At 43.8% G+C, this 22,352-nt stretch overlaps 1 protein-coding gene across 1 annotated transcript in view; it reads left to right on the top strand.

The window, feature by feature from the left end:
- Positions 1-22,352, top strand: part of ADAM12 (ADAM metallopeptidase domain 12) — a 1,000,652-nt gene that overhangs the window by 921,929 nt on the left and 56,371 nt on the right.

The following is a 22,352-nucleotide window of genomic DNA, read 5'->3' as shown; positions in this document are numbered from 1 at the left end:
ACACACACACCGCAGATCGCACGGACGCTGTGCGTTTGCTAAGCAGTGCAATCCGGGGGAAACGCTGCGAATCTTGTAAGTTTCCTGCATCGCATCAGTGTGAACCAGGGCTTAATACTTTGTAACTAACTTCTGTGGCGTGTTTTCTCATTTTATAGCCATGTCTAAGCTCCACAGAGCTGCTGCCACTTCAGCTCGCAACCACATCAGAACAGTGGGGGTTGGTGTTGTGCTTCCACCCCTCCCATGCTTAGCTATTTACAAAGCACAACTGCAGCATCATCAGAGGCTGTGCTTTGTGAAGGGCAAAGCAGAGGAAGCAGCGGAGGCACAGCATCGGATTTCAATTTCTGCTTTTGGCTGGTGTTCAGTAATGCGACTCATACCATATATTCAGCAGCAGCTCAGTGAAGCGTAGAAACGGCTAATAGGGTAAGAAACCACTAATAACACATTTCATTTAAAAACCACTATGTCTGGAGTTGAGCTCTAACTTAAATTTTATTAAAGTTCAACTCCAGGAATTATATTTATTGCATACCTGCACTGGTCCAGCAAGGCAGAATGTAAGTATGCCGATCACATTCCTTATGGACTGCTGGAGAAGCTGAAAATCACTGTAGCGTTTGGTGCTACTACAGCGATCGCCACTTCTGGGTCCAGATCAGATTCTGGGCGAGCAGCTTCCCCTTTGCCCACTGATCACAGAAAGTTGCTCGGCCCTGCTGACATTCTTATTACGCCTTGTATTTTTTCCATGAATACAAAGAGTTATCTGATTGGAAAAAGTGGAAAAGGAGGTACAGGGATGTCACAATCCTCACGTCAGCCAATCAGAGAACCACCATATATTCATTGAGAAAAACACAAGCTGGATCAGTGTAAGTATGCCATTCAAATAATTCCTGGAGTACAGCTTTAATATTTGTAAGCAGAGCAGAATGAAGGAGATTCAGGTTGTAGTGTGTGTGTGTGTGTGTGTGTACGGCATTAGGGGCAGCCCTCGCAGATTTTGGAAAGATTGTTACTTGAGTGCTGTTTTATACAGAATAACTTTCCATTAATAGAAATGCATTATTCAGTAGAAAGGATAGTTTGTATATCATACTACTCAAACTATTTTGCATTTAATCATACCAAGAGAAAAAATTGTTTTGCTCACAAAATTCTCGTGACTGTGCCAGCTGAAAGGAAATGTTGCTTCTAGGTACAGCAAATGTATGTTGTGTACAAATGGTCAGTTATATTACAATGGAAAAGCGGACGTATGAAAAGATGCATAAACCGATCAAAAAAAATTTCAGCTCTGCAGATCTTTGATCTGAAGCTGGTCATACATGTTATATTCTGAGTATGCAATCTCCTTTATATTTACCAACAACTATTTGGTGGAACATCCTGCCCCCTGACTGACATAAATTGAATGGATTGTTTTGGTAACTCCTTGCTCTACAAAGATGTTGGTAAATCTGAAACAGATTTACAATCTGGCTGTAATGTCTGTTAAGGGCCCAATATTGGGTGGCATCAGACGGTTCAATAGAAACCGTCTGACATTTGGCCCGTGTGTATGGCAGTCGGTCCAACAGAAGCTGGCCGCGAGGGCCGGTCCAACAGAAGCTGGGCGCGGGGGCCGGTCCAACAGAAGCTGGCCGCGGGGGGGCGGTCCAACAGAAGCTGGCCGCGGGGGGGCGGTCCAACAGAAGCTGGCCGCGGGGGGCGGTCCAACAGAAGCTGGCCGTGGGGGGCGGTCCAACAGAAGCGGGCCGCGGGGGCCGGTCCAACAGAAGCTGGCCGCGGGGGCCGGTCCAACAGAAGCTGGCCGCAGGGGCCGGTCCAACAGAAGCTGGCCGCGGGGGCCGGTCCAACAGAAGCTGGCCGCGGGGCTGGTTCAACAGAAGCTGGCCGCGCGGCTGGCTTCTGACGAAGGGGAATGACCGAAAAAGGCTGCCAATCAGCGATCTCAGCCATCACGTTCAGCATAGACTTTTGACCAGTTTACAGAATTAAAGAGACAATGTTGCCAAACTATATCAATAACAATCGTTCTATAAGGTTATATAATATATACGGTATATTCCAAAATATTTTCTGCTTGCTATTTACCTGTAAAAGCCTTCCTTGTGTAGAAGCCAAAAATCTCCAGAACTGTTTCCAAGTTTCTCCATGGTGGATGTGATAGCAGAAGCCCCAGCAGACTCAGAGCTGTCACTCAATTGACACTGTAGTATTCCTTCGCTCCTAACTCGGCAGCGAAATTAAAGATTATATAGGGAGGGGTGGAGGAGCTAGGCCAGCACAAACAGTAATTCAACACTACAAGATTAGGAGAGCGCTATGATGTGTAAGGAGGGAGGGGACTATGCTGGAGAGTTGACTTTCTTGAGGAAGGCTAGTTTGCTATCAAGTTCAGCGCTACAGGACAGTGAATAGAAACAAGTTAATGGAAATGCTGCAAATAAGCATTTAAAATATTAGATTTTTCTGTGCTTTAACCTACAATTTTTGGTTTAAAATTAAGTGATACAAACTGTAATCAGTTTCCTCAGCTTTTGATAATCATCTCTAGACCTAAAATCCTTATTTGTATACAATCCAAGGAAGGCTGATTGATTACAGACCAAACAAGAAAGCTCAGACCTCAGCATGAAGACAGCAAAGCTATAATTTTCCTAAGCAGTTCAGCATTTGTGTGAATGATAAGAGACTATTCAGGAGTGACTATAAACTGCCCAGGCTTGTCTCCATTGAATGCTCCTAAATGGAACAAAAAGGATAGAAATATATGCATTAAAGAATGAAAGCACTGTTTAAGCTGCATCACTCCTTGGCCTGGTGTAGCAGTCACTATGAATTATCATTACTTATTTATAAAGCGTCAGCCGATTCCATTGCATGGCCTGAATATGCTAGGAGGAAAGTGGCAGAGTGATGTGCGCGCGGGAGCACAATGTGCTGAGTGCCCAGTTCTGTGAGTGCCAGCTGAACTTCACAAGATAATCTGTCAATCCACGGAGCTCATTTACGGATGTTAGAAACTGACCTTTCTGGAGAACAGGAAGGACAGCCTGTAAATTTTAAAAGAAGGCCTTTATTGCAGAGCTTCACAATGGTTACAGTAGTTGTCATAAGCTCAATATCAGCGTGTGTGCGACTATATATATGAGTGTGTTTGTCCTGCAATATGTGTAAGTCATGGTAATGCTTCTTTACATGCCAAAACCTTCTCTTTACCAAAGCCTTAAATGTCCTGTGTGTGTTGCTTTTCTATTTCTTTAAAAGGGGCCCAGTAGAACCCCAGTTCAGTAGTACCCCTCTTCAGCAAGTCCCCAGCTTATTAATACCCTTGTTTAGCAGATCCCCTGCCCAGTAGTACCCCCAGCTCTGCTGATTGCCTGCTCAGTAGTAACCCCCAGCTCTGTGGACCCTCTGGTTTGCTGATCCTTCCATCACTCCAGTCTCCACTCACCTTTCTTCACGCTGCTCACTATATGTGACATCTTCTCGTTTCTCCTGCTCGTCCCCCAGCTCTGCTGATCCTCTGTCACCTTTAGTACTCTCTCTCTGGTCCCCACTCACCACCTGCTTTAGCATGTTGCAAACCACCCATGCCATCTGCTAGTTCCACTGCTCCAGTCCAGACCCCGCTCGCTTTGCTGCTGTTCCTCGCTGCACGTGACGTCTGCACCAGACACTTACAGAATATATACACATGAACTGGAAGTGACTGCTGGTGACGTCTTTCCAGGTTGGCTTGTTGGTTTCCCAGTTCATCCTGTAATATCTCATACCTGCAATACCACCAAAACAAAGAGATGCTAACCATGAATAAAAGTCTCTCAAAAGCTTCACATGCTGTAAGAGAGCATTGTTATATACTTCTATGGAGGCTTTGGAGACACTTTGATGCACCAAGAAAGCAACATGGGGTATCATTTTTGAAGTAAAGTAAACAATTTATGAACAGGACGGTAACGTTACCATTTTATTTAGTGGCAAGGCTTTGATTAGCATTCAGAGTGATTTAAAAAACGGTTTTAATGTCACATTTCAAAGCACATGTAAACGAGCCCTTAAAGCTTCAGTTAGGATCATTTTTATTTTTTTACTTACTCCATTCATAGAGCACTGTTCATTGTAAGAAACAATGGTAGAGCTTTTTATGAATGGAACAGAGTGGGCTTAGTTGGCACTTTTGACAAGGGCCTGTGACAGGGCTAGCGGCTCATTTTAACCCCTGTAGCGCTGGAAGATCACACCGGGTGGGGTAGAGGATTGAAGATTTCTATGAACTTAGAAGTCACCAGCACAATGGCCATTTTTTAATCAATGTATATTACCAAAAGTATTGAGATACCTGCCTTTACACACACATTAACTTTAATGACATCCCAGTCTTAGTCCATAGGGTTCAATATTGAGTTGGCCCACCCTTTGCAGCTATAGCAGCTTCAACTCTTCTGGGAAGTCTGTCCACAAGTTTTAGGAGTGTGTCTATGGGAACATTTGACCATTCTTCTAGAAGCGCACTTGTGAGGTCAGCCATTGATGTGAATGAGAAGTCCTGGCTCACTGTTTCCTATCTAATTCATCCCAAAGATGTTCTATCGGGTAGAGGTCAGGACTTTGTGCAGGTCAGTCAAGTTCCTCCACCCCAAACTAGCTCTCCCATGTCTTTATGGACCTTTCTTTGGGTGGACATCTTTTGTGGCCATCTGGTCCCAGTGCATTTCAGATGCTTGGCTATGGAACAATGTCTCAGGGAGCTACATTAAAATTTGGTCCTTGCCTCCACCCATGTTGTCAAATGTATTTATTACAGATACTTCTATAGTGCTGTCAATTTATGCAGTGCTTTATATTTACTGTACATTTTACATTTATATCTGTCCCTGTCCTCAAGGATTTTACAATCTAAGGTAAATTTGCCAACCATTCTGCAAAGATTGAGTAATATCAATATTGCTCTGAAGCAGGTCCTCTCCCAAGGGGTCATAACCATGGTGTCCGAGGGAGAGAGGTTTCAGGTTTTCTATTTCAACCTGCTCATTGTCCCTAAAGTGACGGCAAGCATCTGCCCAAATACTGGATTCAAAAATTCTATTTGGGTTCAAAAATTCCATATGAAATCTGTGCTGCATTCAATTTACATGAAATGCAAAGAAAAAACAAACATAATTGATGTGAACAAATAAATTTGCAGTGACCTAATATATGTTCCAAAAATCTCACACACAAAAAACATGACTTCAGTATAAATCAAAAAGATTAAAAAAGTGTAATACTGTGCTGTCCTAAAAAAAATTGGCAAATAATTAACTGCTGCAACTAAATAATGTGAGATACCCACACCAAAACAATTCCAAAACGTATTAGCTGCGCTGAAAAAACTTTACATAAATTATCTCAGAGTACCAATGAATCTAGTGAGATAATTAAATAATGAATCAAAACATGCAGTGAAATAACATAATCCAACAATGAAATCAATTAATAATTAGAGCAATAAATAAATAATAAAGTCCTGGAAAAAAACAGTCAAAAAAGTGAAAGTCCACCAAATGGGTTAAATCCTTAGTGATCTCTTAATCATGACATCACACCAGAAACACCCGAGAAACAATGATGAGTTCCAAAGAAAAAGTCCTCCACCTCTAATCACACTGTCGCTTACCAGATTCTGAGATCTCTTTTTAGGGAGATCTACAAAAGCCTGTAATTCCTTTCCAGCCAAGGGTTCACTTTAAGAGTCAAGAGGGTGGTCCCCACTGCAAAATCCCAGATGGTAACGAGATATCGAGATATCCTAGGCCAGTGATGGCGAACCTTGGCACCCCAGATGTTTTGGAACTACATTTCCCATGATGCTCATGCACTCTGCAGTGTAGTCGAGCATCATGGGAAATGTAGTTCCAAAACATCTGGGGTGCCAAGGTTCGCCATCACTGTCCTAGGCAGTATTCCTCCCCCATGAAAAAGACAGAAGAGCCTCCAGTGTGATTAGAGGTGGAGGACTTTTTCTTTGGAACTCCTCACTGTTTCTCGGGTGTTTCTGGTGTGATGTCACGATTAACAGATCACTAAGGATTTAACCCATTTGGTGGACTTTCACTTTTTTGACTGTTTTTTTCCAGGGCTTTATTATTTATTTATTGCTCTAATTATTAATTCATTTCATTGTTGGATTATGTTATTTCACTGCATGTTTTGATTCATTATTTAATTATCTCACTAGATTCATTGGTACTCTGAGATAATTTATGTAAAGTTTTTTCAGCGCAGCGAATACGTTTTGGTATAAATCAAAAAGATAAAAAGTCAATGAATTCATCAAAACCGTACCAATTTGGTTTGGACAACAAAAAAGCCTCCGGAACAAGGGATCCTCTGGCCCACTCTAAAACACCTTCCTCGCCTGCTTTGCAAGAGTGAGCGATTCTCCTTGCACCAAACAGGCTCAGGTGTCCATGGTGCTCTGACCTCACCTGTTTCTGGCAGGCTGCACGTAGGCTCTTCCAGATTGTTCAGATCTTCTGCCTTAAAGTGGTTGTAAAGGTAAACATTTTTTCACCTTAATGCATTCTATGCATTAAGGTGAAAAAACATCCGACAATACCAGCCCCCCCATTTTACTTACCTGACCCCTCCAATGTCCAGCGCTCGCCCCCGACATCCTATTCGCTGCTCAGCCTGGCTGTTTATTGGTTAAAGTGGATGGATTGAAAGCAGCGCAGACATTGGCTCACGCTGCTGCCAATCACATCCAATGACATGGGGCCGCGTGATACAGTGAGTGGCTATGGCCGCCGGCTGTATCACGGGAGCGTGCCCACAAACATTCCACACCATGCGAGGGAGCTTGCATGAAGGTTTTGAGTCCATGCGGGGGGGGGGGGGGGGAGCCAAGACAGCCGCCGAGGGACCCCAGAAGACCAGGTTCGGGGTCACTTTGTGCAAAACAAGCTGCACAGTGGAGGTAAGTATAACATGTTATTATAAAAAATTTTTTTATCTTTAGTGATCCTTTAAAGGACAGGTTTACCTCCCAGCTTCTCAGTAGCTAGCTTTTACAGATTGGCTGCTAAAACCCAGGTCCTGAGGAATAGGGACCTTTCTGATTCAGTTATCCCTATGCTCTTAAAGGCTAGGAAGAAAAACTTTTCGTGAAGTCTAAAATTGCACCTGGAAAGCAAATTTCTCATGATGCGATGCAACGAATTTTCAATGGACGAATCCTGTCTTTTCTCCAATCTGGTTGGAATCAAGAAGTATCAATGGTCAAATCTCAGCCCTGTTGATTCTCTTGCAGAGACTTTTTGCGTCTCACTTCTTTGTGAAGGCCTTTGTAAAGTGCTTCTCCTGTACACTTAACAGCGATTCCATGGGACCTCAACCCAAATCTGTCAGCTGTTCAGAAACTGTTCTCTGAACCAATTCTGGATATTCCTCTATCTATTCTTTCTCACAAGGTTGCCTTTCTCATTCACCATACATTCTGCAGGGTGGGTTTCTGAGATGGCAGCCTTAGCCTGTAAATAACTCTTTGTACTACATAAAGAGAAAGTTGTTTTGAGGCTCAGAACCATTTTCTTTCCCAAGGTGTGTGTTTCTTTTCAGCTTAACTAGGATATTCTATTATCTCTGTGCCCTTCTCCTAAATATTTTAGGGAGATTCCCAAAGGCTTGCTTCTCATTCCACTATGGCTAGGTGTATTTTTCAGCTCATCATTTAAGCTTATGATCCCAGAGGCAGAATTCCCTTTTCCAGTTAAAGCACACATCAACAGATCAGTTAGTTCCTCTTGGGCCTTTTCAGATTTTAAAGCTGCCATGTGGTCTTCTGTTCACATGTTTAGGTTTTAACAAGTGGATGTTCAGGTTTCAGCTGGTGCCAGCTTCACTTTAAGATTGTTCAGGCAGTGTTATTGGCTTCTTTGAGCCACTCATGTTAACCTGTAGTAATATTCCTTATGGGCTTGTTAGCCTATTTCATTTGGAGATACACACCCTCAGTTGGACTAGTTTTAAACATCTCATTCATTCCAGAATACATCGTCCTGTAAGACAATAGTTAAAGATAACAGGATTTTTGGCAAAGTTCTAAAATCCTTTTTTTGGAGTACATTATAGGACACTGGCCCTTCCCTCAATTCCTAAGATCCACTTCTGTCAGTACATGCTACTAAATGGAGGCATGACGGGAGCAGGAAGGGTCAGACTGGACTGCTATTCCAGCTTTGCTTGCCAGTATCTATTTTTTCTTAAGATGGCAGAATAACCCATTGGTTTCAGAATTCTTCTTAAAAATTCTATTTGACTTGTTTTGCCATAGGTTGACTTGAAAGTATATAGTATATATTACCAAAATGGTTTACATTTATTTTGGATGAGTTGGAAAAGGTTAAACCCCTGTACATTTCTGTGGGGGTTGCTATTTTGTGTCCTCTCCTGAAGATACAAAAGGAAGTGAGAGGAAATCTCTATACAAAGTGAGATGAATTCCCCTCATAGACAGTTGTGACCATATGCAACGCTGTATTCTGGTCTAGGCCGACGAGGCCCAGGCCTTTGCAGGGGGGGGGGGGGGGAGAACAGAGTACCCGTTGGCTTGCGTTGCTAGTGTAGCACCACTCTTATGGGGCAGACTGGGCTGAGAGGAAAATAAGTCTAGCGCCCCCATAAAGCAGTCGCACTTCTAATTTTGACTGTCCATTTATCCTGGACCACAAATCTTCCTCACTGTGCCATATGTTTTCTGCTGCACCATTGGCATGTTTATATCTTCTTAGCCCTCTCCATAAAAATATCAGAAATTTTCGCTTAAAGTATAGGCAACACTTTTTTTTCATTTAGGAAAGAGTAAGGGAGGGTTATAGCCCCTGTCAGTTTATTTTTTACCATCCCTTTCCCATTGCAGAGATTTCCCTTCACTTCCTGCCCCATAGCCAAACAGGAAGTGAGAGGAAATCTATTCAAATTAAAGCAATCCATTGCCCCCCCCCCCCCGGCCCTCAGAACTAGTGTTCCCACTTGAAAATTTCAGGGCGGGTCTTAAACAGCAAGGGGTGTGGCCTTAACAGGAAAGGTTGTGTAATATTTGAATTAGGAGGTGCAGGAGTTTGGTCAGGCCTAGGGCAGCACAACCTAAATACACTACTGACCATATGTCCCCTCTTAAGATTTTTCTGTTTTAGTTACAATTCAAAATGCTTTTGTTTTAGTAACAATGATAACCAGGACAAATAGTGAGGATAAATCTACTGAATAGGGACACAGAAATTAAAACTTGATAGGGGTACTGACCCTGATCTACTCTATCCAAAACTATGAAAAAATAGGATTTTTGTACTCACTGTAAAATCCTTTTCTCTGGACACAGCATCTTCAATCTTGGGTTATATTGCCATCTTCAGGAGAGGACTAGACATGTAAAAACAGCAAATCTGCATAGTACCGCCCAGGGGGCGGCCCTACTGGCTATAACCCCTCACACTGCTTCCAGCAGCTCAGTTCGTCAAAAAGCAGTACAAACATAAATAGGAGGGGGTGGGTGCTGTGTCCGTCAATGAACTTCAGAAAAAAGGATTTTACGGTGAGTACAAAAATCCTATTTTCTCTTTCGTTCATTGACGGACACAGCATCTTCAATCTTGACCTTAGGGACGTCCCCAAGCAGTGTCAAAAAACGAGGAATGGGAACACCAAGAAAAAAAAACCCTCCCATAACAACCAGAACTCCTCAAAGGAGGAGTTGCAACCTTAAACAGCTGCCTGCAAAACCTTGCGGCCGAAGCAAGCATCCGAAGATGTGCTCACATAAACCTTGTAAAATTTAGTGAAAGTGTTAACGGACGACTAGGTCGCCGCCTTACACACCTGGGAAACGGAGACTTGATGTCGGAAAGCCCAGAAGGCACCAATTGCCCTGGTTGTGCCCATCCCCTTAAGGCATAAGCCTGAACCACGAGAAATGGTGGCTGAGGCCAGGCCCCTCTTTGGACCAGCCACCAATACAAACAGCGAGTCCGACCTCCAAAAAGAAGCCGTAGCAGACAAATACACTCGCAGAGCCTAGGCCACATCCAAGGAATGCAAAGTAACCTCTTTGGTGTGTGACGGCCGAGGACATAAGGACGGAAGCTCCTCATTTAGATGAAAGGCCAAAACAATCTTTGGAAGAAATGAAGGCTGTGGGTGCAGCACTGCCTTATCCTTGTGGAGGACCAAGTAGGGAGACTTGCATGACAAGGCCGCCAACTCAGAAACCCTCCTGGCAGATGTAATAGCCACTAGAAAGACTACTTTCTGAAAGAGAGTGTCAATAAGGGGATCTCCTTAATGTTTTCAAGCGGCGGTTTCTGAAGCACTGAGAGCACCAGATTCAAATCCCACGAAGGTAGCGGCGGTCGAACCAGAGGGGCCACATGTCGAACTCCCTGAACAAACTTACCCACCAATGAATGTTTCTGATCCACTCCTCACTGCAAAAACAGCAGGATCCTGGAAACTGAATATGTATGTGGACGCCACCCCATCTCCTCACACATGGAAATATAGGCCTTCCACGTACGATGTTAAATCTTCAGAGAAGATGACTTCCGTGCCCTCAGCATAGTGGAGATTACCGAATCCGACAGACCTCAGTCCCTTAGCACCTGGCTTTCAACAGCCATGCCGTTAAAGCCAGTGACGGTAAAGTGGGACGAAGTATTGGACCTTGTAAAAGAAGGTCCTCTCGCATCGGCAGCCACCAAGGAACATCCGCCACCATTCGTACAATGTCGGCGTACCAAGGATGCCGAGGCCAATCTGGGGCAATCAGAATCGCCTGAATCCCCTCGGCCTCCACTCTGCGAACTAGACGTGGAAGAAGTTTGAACGGTGGGAAGGCATAAATCAGCTGATAATGCCCCCATGGAGCCACCAACGCGTCTGATGTGTCTGCCCAGTGATCTTTTGAACTGGCCACAAACCTCTGTACCTTCTGATTGAGTCAAGAAGCCAAGAGATCCACATCTGGTGTACCCCACCTCAGGCAAAGGAGCCAAAATGCATCTGGATGCAGCGACCATTCCCCTTGGTCCAGCATCTGACGACTTGGGTAGTCCGCCTGCCAGTTTTCTACACCCGGAATGTACACGGTCTACAGATCCGACACACGCCACTCTGCCCACCGCAGGATGTGAGCGACCTCTAGTGCTGCAGCCGAGCTCCTTGTTCCTCCTTGATGGTTGACATACGCCACCGCCGTGGCGTTGTCCGACTGGATCCTGAATGGATGCCCCTGCAGCCTCTGTGACCATGTGGAGAGGCACTGCCTGATCGCCTGAAGCTCCAGCACATTGATCGGCAGGCGGGATTATTCTTCCAGTGACCTTGGGCCGACTATATGCCCCAACCCCCCCCCCCCCCCCCAACTGGTCAGGCTGCCATCCGTTGTGATCACCATCCAATGAGGAGGAAGGAACAACTTCCCGGACCGAAGAGCCGGAGGCCTCAGCCACCAGAGTAGGGAATCCCTGACTAGCTGGCTCAACCGAATTTGACAATCCAGAGATAATGGAGATTTGTCCCATTTGAACAGGATCTCTTTCTGCAAGACTCGAGTGTGGAATTTAGCATACGGTACCACCTCGAAGTGGCTACCATGAGACCCAGGACTTGCATGCCAAAACACAGAGATGACCACCTGTGGGACACCAACAACTTCACCGCAGCTTGAAGAGTCTGCAACTCGTCCGAAGGGAGAAAGACTCTCGCCTCTGAGGCGTCCAGAAGCAAGCCCAGGTGCTCTAGACGTTGAGTTGGCACCAACACTGACTTCTGGAGGTTCAGTACTCAACCAAACTCCCAAAGAGTTTGCATGGTGTTTGTCACATCCTCTAATTCTGAGGCGGAATCTGCTCTCAGAAGGAGGTCGTCCAGGTAACCCACGATTGAGATCCCTTGTTGCCTTAGCAAAGCCAGAATCGGGGCTAGCACCTTGTTGAAGACCCTTGGTGTCGACGCCAGGCCAAAAGGGAGAGCTACAAATTGGTAGTGCTCATCCCCTACCGCAAATCGCAGAAACCCCTGATGCCTCACGCATGTGGGGACATGCAAGTATGCATCCTTGATGTCCAGGGACACCAGAAAATCCCCCTGATGGAGTGAAGCAATCACAGAGCTAATTGATTCCATCCTGAACCTTTGTACTTTCACAAAGCTGTTGAGGGCCTTGAGATTTAGGACTGGACAGACCCATTCCTTCCTTTGGGACTACAAACAGATTGGATTAGAATCCCTGAAACCTTTCTGGTGTTGGCACAGGCACTATCACCCCCGCGCAGCAGCAGACCCTGTACTGCTCCAGACAGGGCTTCCTGACGAGCCGGAAGAAGATGAAGGTTGGAGGGAAAAAAATCTGTTTGGTGGACAAGAAACTCTATCTTGTATCCTGATGAAACCAGTTCGCAGACCCTTTGGTCGGAAAGTAGGGAGGTCCACTGAGCTGCAAACTCCCGAGTCGGGCAGGGGCGAACCTTCACGTGGCAACAGATTTGCTTGCAGGTTTGTTTGGCTTGCGAAACCAGGGATGCTTTTGTCCCTCAGCGGGCACCTTGTCAGACTGGGAATGCTTACCTGCCAATCCGGGCTGATGAAAAATCCACTTCTGAGTGGAAAAGGAGGGCCCTTGCCTACGGCATGGCTCCTTACCTTTCCTGGACTGTGGGAGCAACGTACTATTTTCCCCCAGTAACATTCTTAATAATGTCATCCAGCGAAGCTCCAAATAGCCTCTCTCCCTGGAAGGGCAAATCTGCCAGTGCTTTCTTCGCAGACCAGCATTTTAGCCAAATCAGGCGACGTGGCACCACAACTGATACTGAGGCTCTAGAGAGCAAGGGGGCCGTATCTAAGGCCTTATCACAGACATACTTAAGGCCCTGCACCAACCGGTCCACCAGCTCCATGCAGAAAGGGGAAGCCTGTTGCTTCTCCAACTCACGGTGCAACAATTTAGCCCAGTCGGTAAGTGTCTGTCACACCAGGGCCGTGGCTAACACTGGCCGCAATGCTGACCCCACCACCGTAAACATGAACTGGGCAACCACCTCTGCACTCCTGTGGGCAGGGTCCTTGAAGGCAGGGGTCCCTTCCACCGGAATCGTGGTTACCTTATTTATTCATTTGGATACCGGGGGGTCAACAATCCGAGGAGATGTCCATTTCTTCAGGAAACTCTCCTCAAAGGGTAACGGACCGCCATTCCATCTGAGGACTGAAAAGGCCCGCTGCGGACTTCCCCACTCCTTGTAAATAAATTTATCAAAATAAGTTAGGTAGGGAAGCACCTTAGCCATGTGGGCCGGCTTGTGGGACCCAAAAGGGATGGACACCTTCATCTTTAGGGTATCCCACACTGCTGTGATAAGTGCTCCTACAAGTGCTTTTTCCTGCGCTGACCCGGACACAGCGTCATTCTCACTGTCCAAACGGTCCTGGTCCGCATCCTCTGAAATGTCAGAACAGGGACCACTTTTCACAGCGGGACCCAAGTAGGAATCAGAGCTTTTCCCAGAAAACTGCGCTGTGCTGCTGATGTCCGCTCTCCCCTGCATCAGCCACGAGGTGTTCTGTGTAAGTTTTGCACTGTTCCAGAAAAAAACAGCTGAGGCTACTACAAAATGGCCACCTCAGCAAAAAATGTCTGAGAGCGCGAGGAAAAAATGCCCGCCGGACTTCCAGAAAATGGCCGAATGAGAAAAAACTGGCTGTGGCTACAGAAAAATGGCCGTGGGCCTCCCCACATGGCATACACACTCAACACCACACCATGGCCCAGAAAACAGGGAAAAGGACGAGCGGACTACCAACACCCAGAGCAGCCCCCCCCCCCGAGGACCCCCGGCCAGGTACGTGCACCGCACTCCCTATGCCCAGTCACATAGCGGCCCATAGCATGGGGAGGAGGGAGAGAGGAAAGGGAGAGGGAGAGACCCCCTAGTTGACCTCCCAGGGAATGGCCAGCTGCTCCATCCTGCCGAGACAGGTGGAACCATACTTATGCTTCCTGCAGGGACTGCTGGACACATTCCACGGACAGACCCATCACCTGAGCAGTATGGGGTGGCTGTTGGCCATGGCACATTGTGGCACGGACAGCAGTCATTTGTGTGCCCGGAGCATATAGCTCATTGGCCACACCTGGAACAGATGGGGCATGTCGTGGCTGACCCAGTGTGTAGCTAAGGTCTGCTCACGCTTGATGGACAGGCTGAAGAGACTACCAGGATCTATATTATCCAGCCTGTCACCCAGCCTGGCTGTTGATTGTAGATCACAGGAATCAAAAATGCAGAAAAAATAAAAAAATTCCCAGGATCAATGGTCCCCACTGGGAGCCAGTTCCTTCTCCTACACTAGGCAGAAAAAAACCGAGCTGCTGGAAGCAGTGTGAGGGGTTATAGCCAGTAGAACCGCCCCCAGTTTTGCTCTTTTTACATGTTCTGTCAAGTCCACCTGAAGGTGGTAATATAACCCTACAGTCAAGATTGAAGATGCTGTGCCGTCAATGAACGAAAGAGAAAAATGGGTTGACTAAACATACACTTCAAGCTCAGTGTATTCAGTGGTTTCTATAGTCTTACATTAATACTCCAATATTACACAAAGATTTGGTACAGTATCTCATGAGTACACCCCTCAAATTTTTGTAGATATTTTATTATATATATATTCATGTGACAACACTGGAGAAATGACACTTTACTACAATGTAAAGTAGTTACATTTTCTATAACAGTGTAATTTGCTGTCCCCTCAAAATAACTCAACACACAGCCATTAATGTAAAAACCGCTGGCAACAAAAGTGAATACAACCCTAAGTGAAAATGTCCAAATTGGGCCCAAAGTGCCAATATTTTGTGTGGCACCATTATTTTCCAGCACTGCCTTAACCCTCTTGGGCATGGAGTTCCCTGGAGCTTCACAGGGGACCACTGGAGTCCTCTTCCACTCCTCCATGATGACATTACTGAGCTGGTGAATGTTAGAAACCTTGAGCTCCCCCACCTACTGTTTGAGGATGCTCCACAGATGCTCAATAGGGTTTAGGTCTGGAGATATGCTTGGCCAGTTTATCACCTTTACCCTTAGCTTCTTTAGCAAGGCAGTGGTCATTTTGAAGGTGTGTTTTGGCTGGTTATGTTGTCGACAGCACTCGTGCACCCCCAGACCATGACACTCCCACCACAATGCTTGACTGTAGACAAGACACACTTTTCTTTGTACTCCTCACCTGGTTGCCACCACACACCCTTGACACCATCTGATCCCAATAAGTTTATCTTGGCCTCATCAAACCACAGGACATGGTTCCAGTAATCCACGTCCTTAGTCTGCTTGTCTTCAGCAAACTGTTTGCAGGCTTTCTTGTGCATCATATTTAGAAGAGGCTTCTTTCTGGGATGATAGCCATGCAGACCAATTTGATGCAGAGTGGTGCATATGGTCTGAGCACTGACAGACTGACCACCCCCCCCCCCCCACACCCCTTCAACCTCTGCAGCAATGCTGACAGCATTCATACATTCATATCCCAAAGATAACCTCTGGATATGATGCTGAGCCCGTGCACTCAATTTCTTTGGTTGACCATGGTGAGGCCTGTTCTGAGTGGAACCTGTCCTATTAAACCTTTGTATGGTCTTGGTCACCAAGCTGCAGCTCAGTTTCAGGGTCTTGGCAATCTTCTTATAGCCTAGGCCATCTTTATGTAGAGCAACAATTCTTTTTTTCAGAGACTTCTTTGTTATGAGGTGCCATGTTGAGTTTTCCAGTGACCAGTATAATGCCCATGTACACACGATCCGAAAATCGGATGGAAAATACCGCTTTTGACGCAATCGTACGATAATCGGGCTGTTACTACAGAGCTTTCAAAAACCAGTCATGACAGTTCATTCAATATTATTTGATCAGACAAGCACGAAATAAAACACCAGATTGTATGATTTTAGTTTAGTCAGTACAGTTGTCACCAGAAAATACAATACAAATACACTACAACACATGACATCACTTCTGATTTTCTTTTATTCTGTCGTACAAGAATTTTCGTGACTTTAGTAACCTATTCAATTTCTACTTGCAACGAGAAAGTGAAAAAAGACGAACGATCTGTCGTCCGCTTTTCAGATCGTGTGTACAGGGGCATGAGAGAGAGCGCGATAACACCAAATTTACCACACCTGCTCCCCATTCACACCTGAGACCTTGTAACACTAACGAGTCACATGACACTGGGGAGGGAAAATGGCTAATTGGGCCCAATTTCAAAATTTTCACTTAGGGGTGTACTCACTTTTGTTGCCAGCGGTTTAGACATTAATGGCCATGTGTTGAGTTATTTTGAGGGGACAGCAAATTTACACAAGCTGTAAACTCACTACTTTACATTGTAGCAAAGTGTCATTTCTTCAGTGTTGTCACATGAAAAGATATATTAAAATATTTACAAAAATGAGAGGTGTGTACTCACTTTTGTGGGATACTGTATGTTTTCATTTTCTTTTTTGAAGATTCTGGTTCTGCAATAAAAATCTCGCTGTCCCAATGTAAAGAAAGCCGAAGGGTTGCATATACAGAATTGGGGGTTTGAGGTTTTCTACAGTGTGCAGTATCACATATATTTAACTGCGTTTACAGAAAACACGCGTCTTTCCTCACACCTCTGCCGCACTGCATCAATTATTTAATTCCTTTTTGGATGCTTGTGTATAATGAGTTTCTAGATAACATATGGTATACCCTTATGATAGTGGTAGTTTAACATATTACAGCAGGTCACTTCTGTCAGATTTTCCACTCCCGACTACAATTGAATGCATGTTCTATTTGTGAACAAGCAAAAGTGCTAGTACTACTCCTTTCCAATGGCACGTCAGTGCCAGTAATCATTGTGTATAGTAAAAAAAAGTAATATCCTGTATCTAAAGTCAATGATATATAATTGATAACCATAATGGCATCATTTTGTTTTCTATTTCTGCAATAGTATATAGTGTAATACATTTACCAACTTCCAAGAGTTATAAGGCTTTGTATGAACAATGTTTGTATCATTGATCATAACCTAATTTCTTGTTGGCTGGGGTATAACATACAGCAAAAATGTGCAGGAAGAGAATAACACCTGAATCGACCATGACGTGTCTGAGGGAGAAGCACATTTTGTAGCCAACATTAACCAATCAGTTTAGCCATATTTTCTGGAAGAAATAAAAAGAAGAAAATCTGGTCATGAGGGAAAACGAGAACTATTCTCTCTTCAGACATTTGTATGCATTAAAGCTCCATCATACATAGTCCAGTACTAAAATTCCAAAAAAACTTTGCAACCATTGGGGTGTAATGTACACTGTGGTTACTGCATACCATTACATGTTGCAAATGGAGACAAACCATTACATGTTACAAGCCACATCATAAAACCCATTTCGAAGCCTAAATGGCATTGTGCACTGTATGGCCAAAGGTTAGTAGACTCTCTTCCATATTATTGAGCTCAGGTGTATAAAGTTTAGTATGGAGGAACTTGAGGCCTTCACAGTGCCATGACCTCAACTCCGTTGAACACCTTTGAGACAACTTAACAAAATTGTTGAATAAAAAGACCTGACTCACATTATCATGTTATTTTGTCTAAATATACACTTTCCTGTTTCTCTTACTTTATAAAAGCCATTGTTTCTCTACATTGTACCAATGTCAAAAAGGCCAAACATGGCTGTATACATTTGAAATGAATGGCCCTATAAATATTAGGCCATATAAGTCTATGCTATAAACTTGCAGTTCTGAATGTACAGCAAAAAGATATACCAGGCACACTTCAGACCACTACAATAAAAAGAGTAACAAAACCCTGTTTTGGGGATTTGTGGTGGAAGTGAGATATTCTGTTATAAGGTTCTCTGTAACTCATTTAGTGGAGGGCTTGTTGGTGGTTCCTTTTAGCCCAGCCCACCCCACCATAATCTGTCTAGTTGTATTTTCAAACAGGGTAAGGCAGAAATTTAATAAACTGGATTGGTAGCGTTGACCAATATGAACAATTGTTTAGATGTGATTATATGGAGTAAAGGAAGGAAGAGCCATGAGGTACTGATCAGTTCATCACATTTTGCTATGTAGGTCATCACTTAGCATCACACTGAAGTATAATGACTGGCCGACTACTGCATGCCAGACTAAACTGTCTGTAATTATCAATGTGTCTTTGTTGTCTCACAGCAATCAGTCAGATTCAGACCCTCAGAAAGAAAAGTGACAGTTGAAGAATGAAAATTCTGCTCCAATTAGTTGCCAAGGGACAATACAGTTGTTATGAAAGAAGCTTTGATAAATAAGGCCTTTGGAGGTGTTCCGCATAGCACTGCTGTCATTTTTTGACTAGGAAATAATAGCAAACATGACGATCAGTATAAGGGGAATACATTTCTTTTGTGTTTGTTTTAATAAGTTGATGCATTTGTTGATAAGAAGGTATTCCGGAGAGCTATAATGTCAAAACTCTTTAAAAAAAAAAAGCATTAAAAAAAAAAATCTAAACGTTTGCCTGATGCCATATCAGCAAAACTACCCAGTGCTATATCAACAAAAAACCTTCTCTCTGTAAAGAACCTTTGTTTAGAATATTCTACATCATGACCATGATGGGGAGGGCATAGATACTGCAAGAATCCCAATCATTCTCAAGGGATTAAGCAAAACATTTTTAGGTACTATAATGAAAAAACAATAAATATAAACTATTACATACTTGCAGGAAGCAGGGGGTAAAATCAAACAAAAGCAGCAGCTTTCACAAGCTTGCTGCCAAGGAAGGCAATAAAATGACTTCTGTATGACCAGAGTGCCCATACTTGGATCAAAATTTGGCTGGTTCCTGCTGTCCAAATTTATTCCAACTTAAAGTGGAGTTCCACCCAAAAATGGAACTTCCGCTTATTAGTTTCCTCCCCCTCCGGTGCCACATTTCACACCTTCGAGGGGGGAGGGGGGGGGAACATGGACCTTCGCCATTTCCCCACTTCCGGGAGACTGGGGCATGGCGAATTGCATCAGCAGTTTGACCCCCTCCTCCCTCCCCTTCTGCCGGACCAGTAAGAGAGTGCAGCGCGCTTTGCGCAGTAGGGACCCGACTGTGAAGCTGAAAGGCTACACTGTTGGGTTACCTTACTAGCAATGGTGGCGGCAGTACTGAGATAGTCCACTACTAAATTTGGGGGTTCAAGCATTCGTGTGGCTAGCCCCAGCAGCTACCCTCACGCTCTTACCCCTCCCTTTGTGTTCCTATATAATTCTGGATGATGATACTTTTTTATGCCTAGGTTTAGGTGTCCCTATTTGAGGCTATACTCAACAAATTTATGAGTGTCCAGTTGGTAGCTGTATAACCCTATTGTCTAAAAAATGTTATCCTACTGTATCCCTCAGCTGGTGATAAGGAAAATTAACTTCCTAGGCTTAACACAGGTGCAGTATTTGCTTAATAGCTTTTAAGTGCTTTTACTTTGTTGCCTGGAATTACCCTTTAAGATGTCATTTTTGTCCCTACTTTGTGGAACTAGTCATCCTATGTATAATAAGCAGGGGGGTGCGAAATGCCTTCATCTGTGCAGAATAGTTTAGAACAGAATGTGAATTGGATTGAAATTTGCATTTCTAATGAAGATGACAGCATATAAAAAGGTATGTGATAACCAGTAATAATATTTATCCACATGGGCTGACGGCATCTGCTGCTGTTCAGTAGACGTTCATTTGCCATTAAGTACTCACTGTCTCCCTGGGCTGGGCACAGACATGTTGCCAAGTGGCAAGGCTCCCATCACTGAGATAGGCTGGGAGTAAGTAATATGTTTTATTTTCTCCCTTGTCATGTCTAGATGCTTCATGATTATCTCATACATCCTCTTTATGCATCTAATATTCTGTCTCCAAACAACTGCAGATAAGCACAATATGTTTGTACAGTCTTATCATGCAGGAAGTCAGTGATTACACTGTTTATGACAATAGCCTAGCGGACAGCAGCCTTTCCTAGGGAAGCACAAGACAATAACAGCTTGGGAATCATTTACTGCTTCATTTGAATTACCTCTTCTTCACTTTTGTCTTTACCGATCCAAAAAGAACACATCTACTGTAATGACCAAAATTGCGAATGAAAAACATTTTGCTGTCATCAGATTAAGCCAAAAATAAGTCAAGCTACAAAATTCAAGCAAACATAATGTTATCTGCAACAGCACAAGTCATAATAAATGTAAAATGAAAAACTCAAGACAAAACCTTTTTTTTTTTTTTTTTTCATTTTGAGTAGACTCAGGCATGATGTGTTGGGAAGATTCACTCACTTCTACGGAGTCAGGTAATAAGGGAAGTCTTTTCTGTGGAGAATAGACAATCATTACCCAATAATATCTTTGTCAGTAGTGTAGGTAAAGGTTGAAATTTATCAAGTTGTTATATTTTCCTAAGATGAAGAGAAGTACCCTTATTTTGTTAGTAGTAACAGGAAGTAGAGGAATTATCCCTAATGCCACGTACACGCCATCGGAATTCTCGTTGGAAAAAGCTCTGATGGTTTTCCCGTCGGAATTCCGATGGAATTCCGCTCAAACTGTCTTGCCTACACACGGTCACACCAAATTCTGACCGCCAAGAACTCGGTGACGTACAACACGTACGACAGGACTAGAAAAAGGAAGTTCAATACCTAGTAGCCAATAGCTTCCATCTCATAGTTGAATCTGAGCATGCGTGAGTTTTTGCACGTCGGAATTGCATACACACGATCGCAATTTCCAATAGAAAGTTTTTCCATCGGGAAAATTGAGAACATGCTATCAAATTTTTGCTGGCAGGAATTCGGCCAGCTAAATCCGATGGAGCATACACACGGATGCATTTTCCGATGAAAAGCTCTCATCGGTCTTTTGCTGGCCGAAATTCCGATCGTGTGTACGCAGCATTAGAGAGACCTAGAAACCAATAAAATCCTGAAGGAGATTCTAACCCTTCTTTTCTCTATTCAGAACTAAGCAGTTTCAGTATAGATTGTTCAATGTCATTCTTGCTATCTCCTCCAACAGTAGCAGTTGTGAAAAATCTGTGTAAAAATACCTTATTTTTCTTTTACTTTCTTCATCCCTCTTTTCCCCACTGGCTGTCCCCTGCCAGCATGCTAGACGAAAAAGGACCCTTGCGCTCTCTCTGTGCAAGCCATGATCTCTCTGTTGATGTCTGGCATGACCCTGTTTAGTCACAGCTAGTGCTTTTCTTTTACAAATATTTATTGAAAATTAAGCATAACATAACATAGCAATTCAGACATGTGACTGAGACATCAGACAGAACAATGAGGGGAAAAGAGACGAATGTCTCGATGAGGGGAGGATACATAAATGTTATAATGTTCCACAAGACAATAAAGGTAGCAAAAGAAGAGGAAATAAAAAAAATAAAAAAAAATAAAAAAATAAAAATAAAAATAAAAGCAAAGGCCCAGTATAAACAGATAATCATATTGTAAATTCACTCAGGTAATCTCAAACATATTGATAGAAAGACACATAAGTGCCGGGCTGTGCTGCTAAACAGACAGATAGAAGGAGCGATAAAAAAAAAAAAATATATATATATATATAAAAAAAAAAAAAAAAAATGGAATTTTCCTCTCTAAAGTGAGTCATCTCGTCTTCAAAATATCTCATATCAATATAATCTTCAACCACATGTCCACTCCTCTAAATGGGAGTCACCGAAAAGGACAAATAGGGAAAAAAAAGGAATGAATATATAGAATACAGACCGTGGGTAAGAGTGCCCACTAAGAGGGAGTAAAGAAAAAGGTACAAAGCAAAGAAAAAAGGGGGAAGAAGAAGAAGAAAAGAGAGGGGGAAGAGGTCCTCCGGGGCCGCGCCCACGCTCCTTTAGATTGAAAGAAGTTGGTCATTAAATCTAGAGGGGCGGATATAAGTTATCCATGGTTGCCACACTCTGAGAAATTTGGCATGGGTGTCAGAGGTAAATGATGTCAGTTTTTCGTTAATCATTATATCGTTCATGCGGTTTTTAATAGCTTCAAAGCTAAGTGTTGGAGTTTTCCACGTTCTTGCGATGGTTATCTTAGTGGCGCTAAAAAGATGCTGGGCTAGCTGCCTCTCCGGGCGAAAAAGTTCTGGGATCGGCTTACATAAAAGGGCTACGAAGGGGTCCCTTCTAAAATGAGTGAAGCATATTACGCAGTAGGGTATAAACCCTAATCCATAATCTACAGGCCTTAGGGCAGGACCACCA

The sequence above is a fragment of the Lithobates pipiens genome, unplaced genomic scaffold (assembly GCF_037356315.1).
Source record: "Lithobates pipiens isolate NorthernLeopardFrog02 unplaced genomic scaffold, aLitPip1_a1.2 Scaffold_25, whole genome shotgun sequence".
NCBI lineage: Eukaryota > Metazoa > Chordata > Amphibia > Anura > Ranidae > Lithobates > Lithobates pipiens.
Note: the sequence above shows the minus strand (reverse complement) of the source record. Positions and strands in the feature narration are given on the sequence as shown.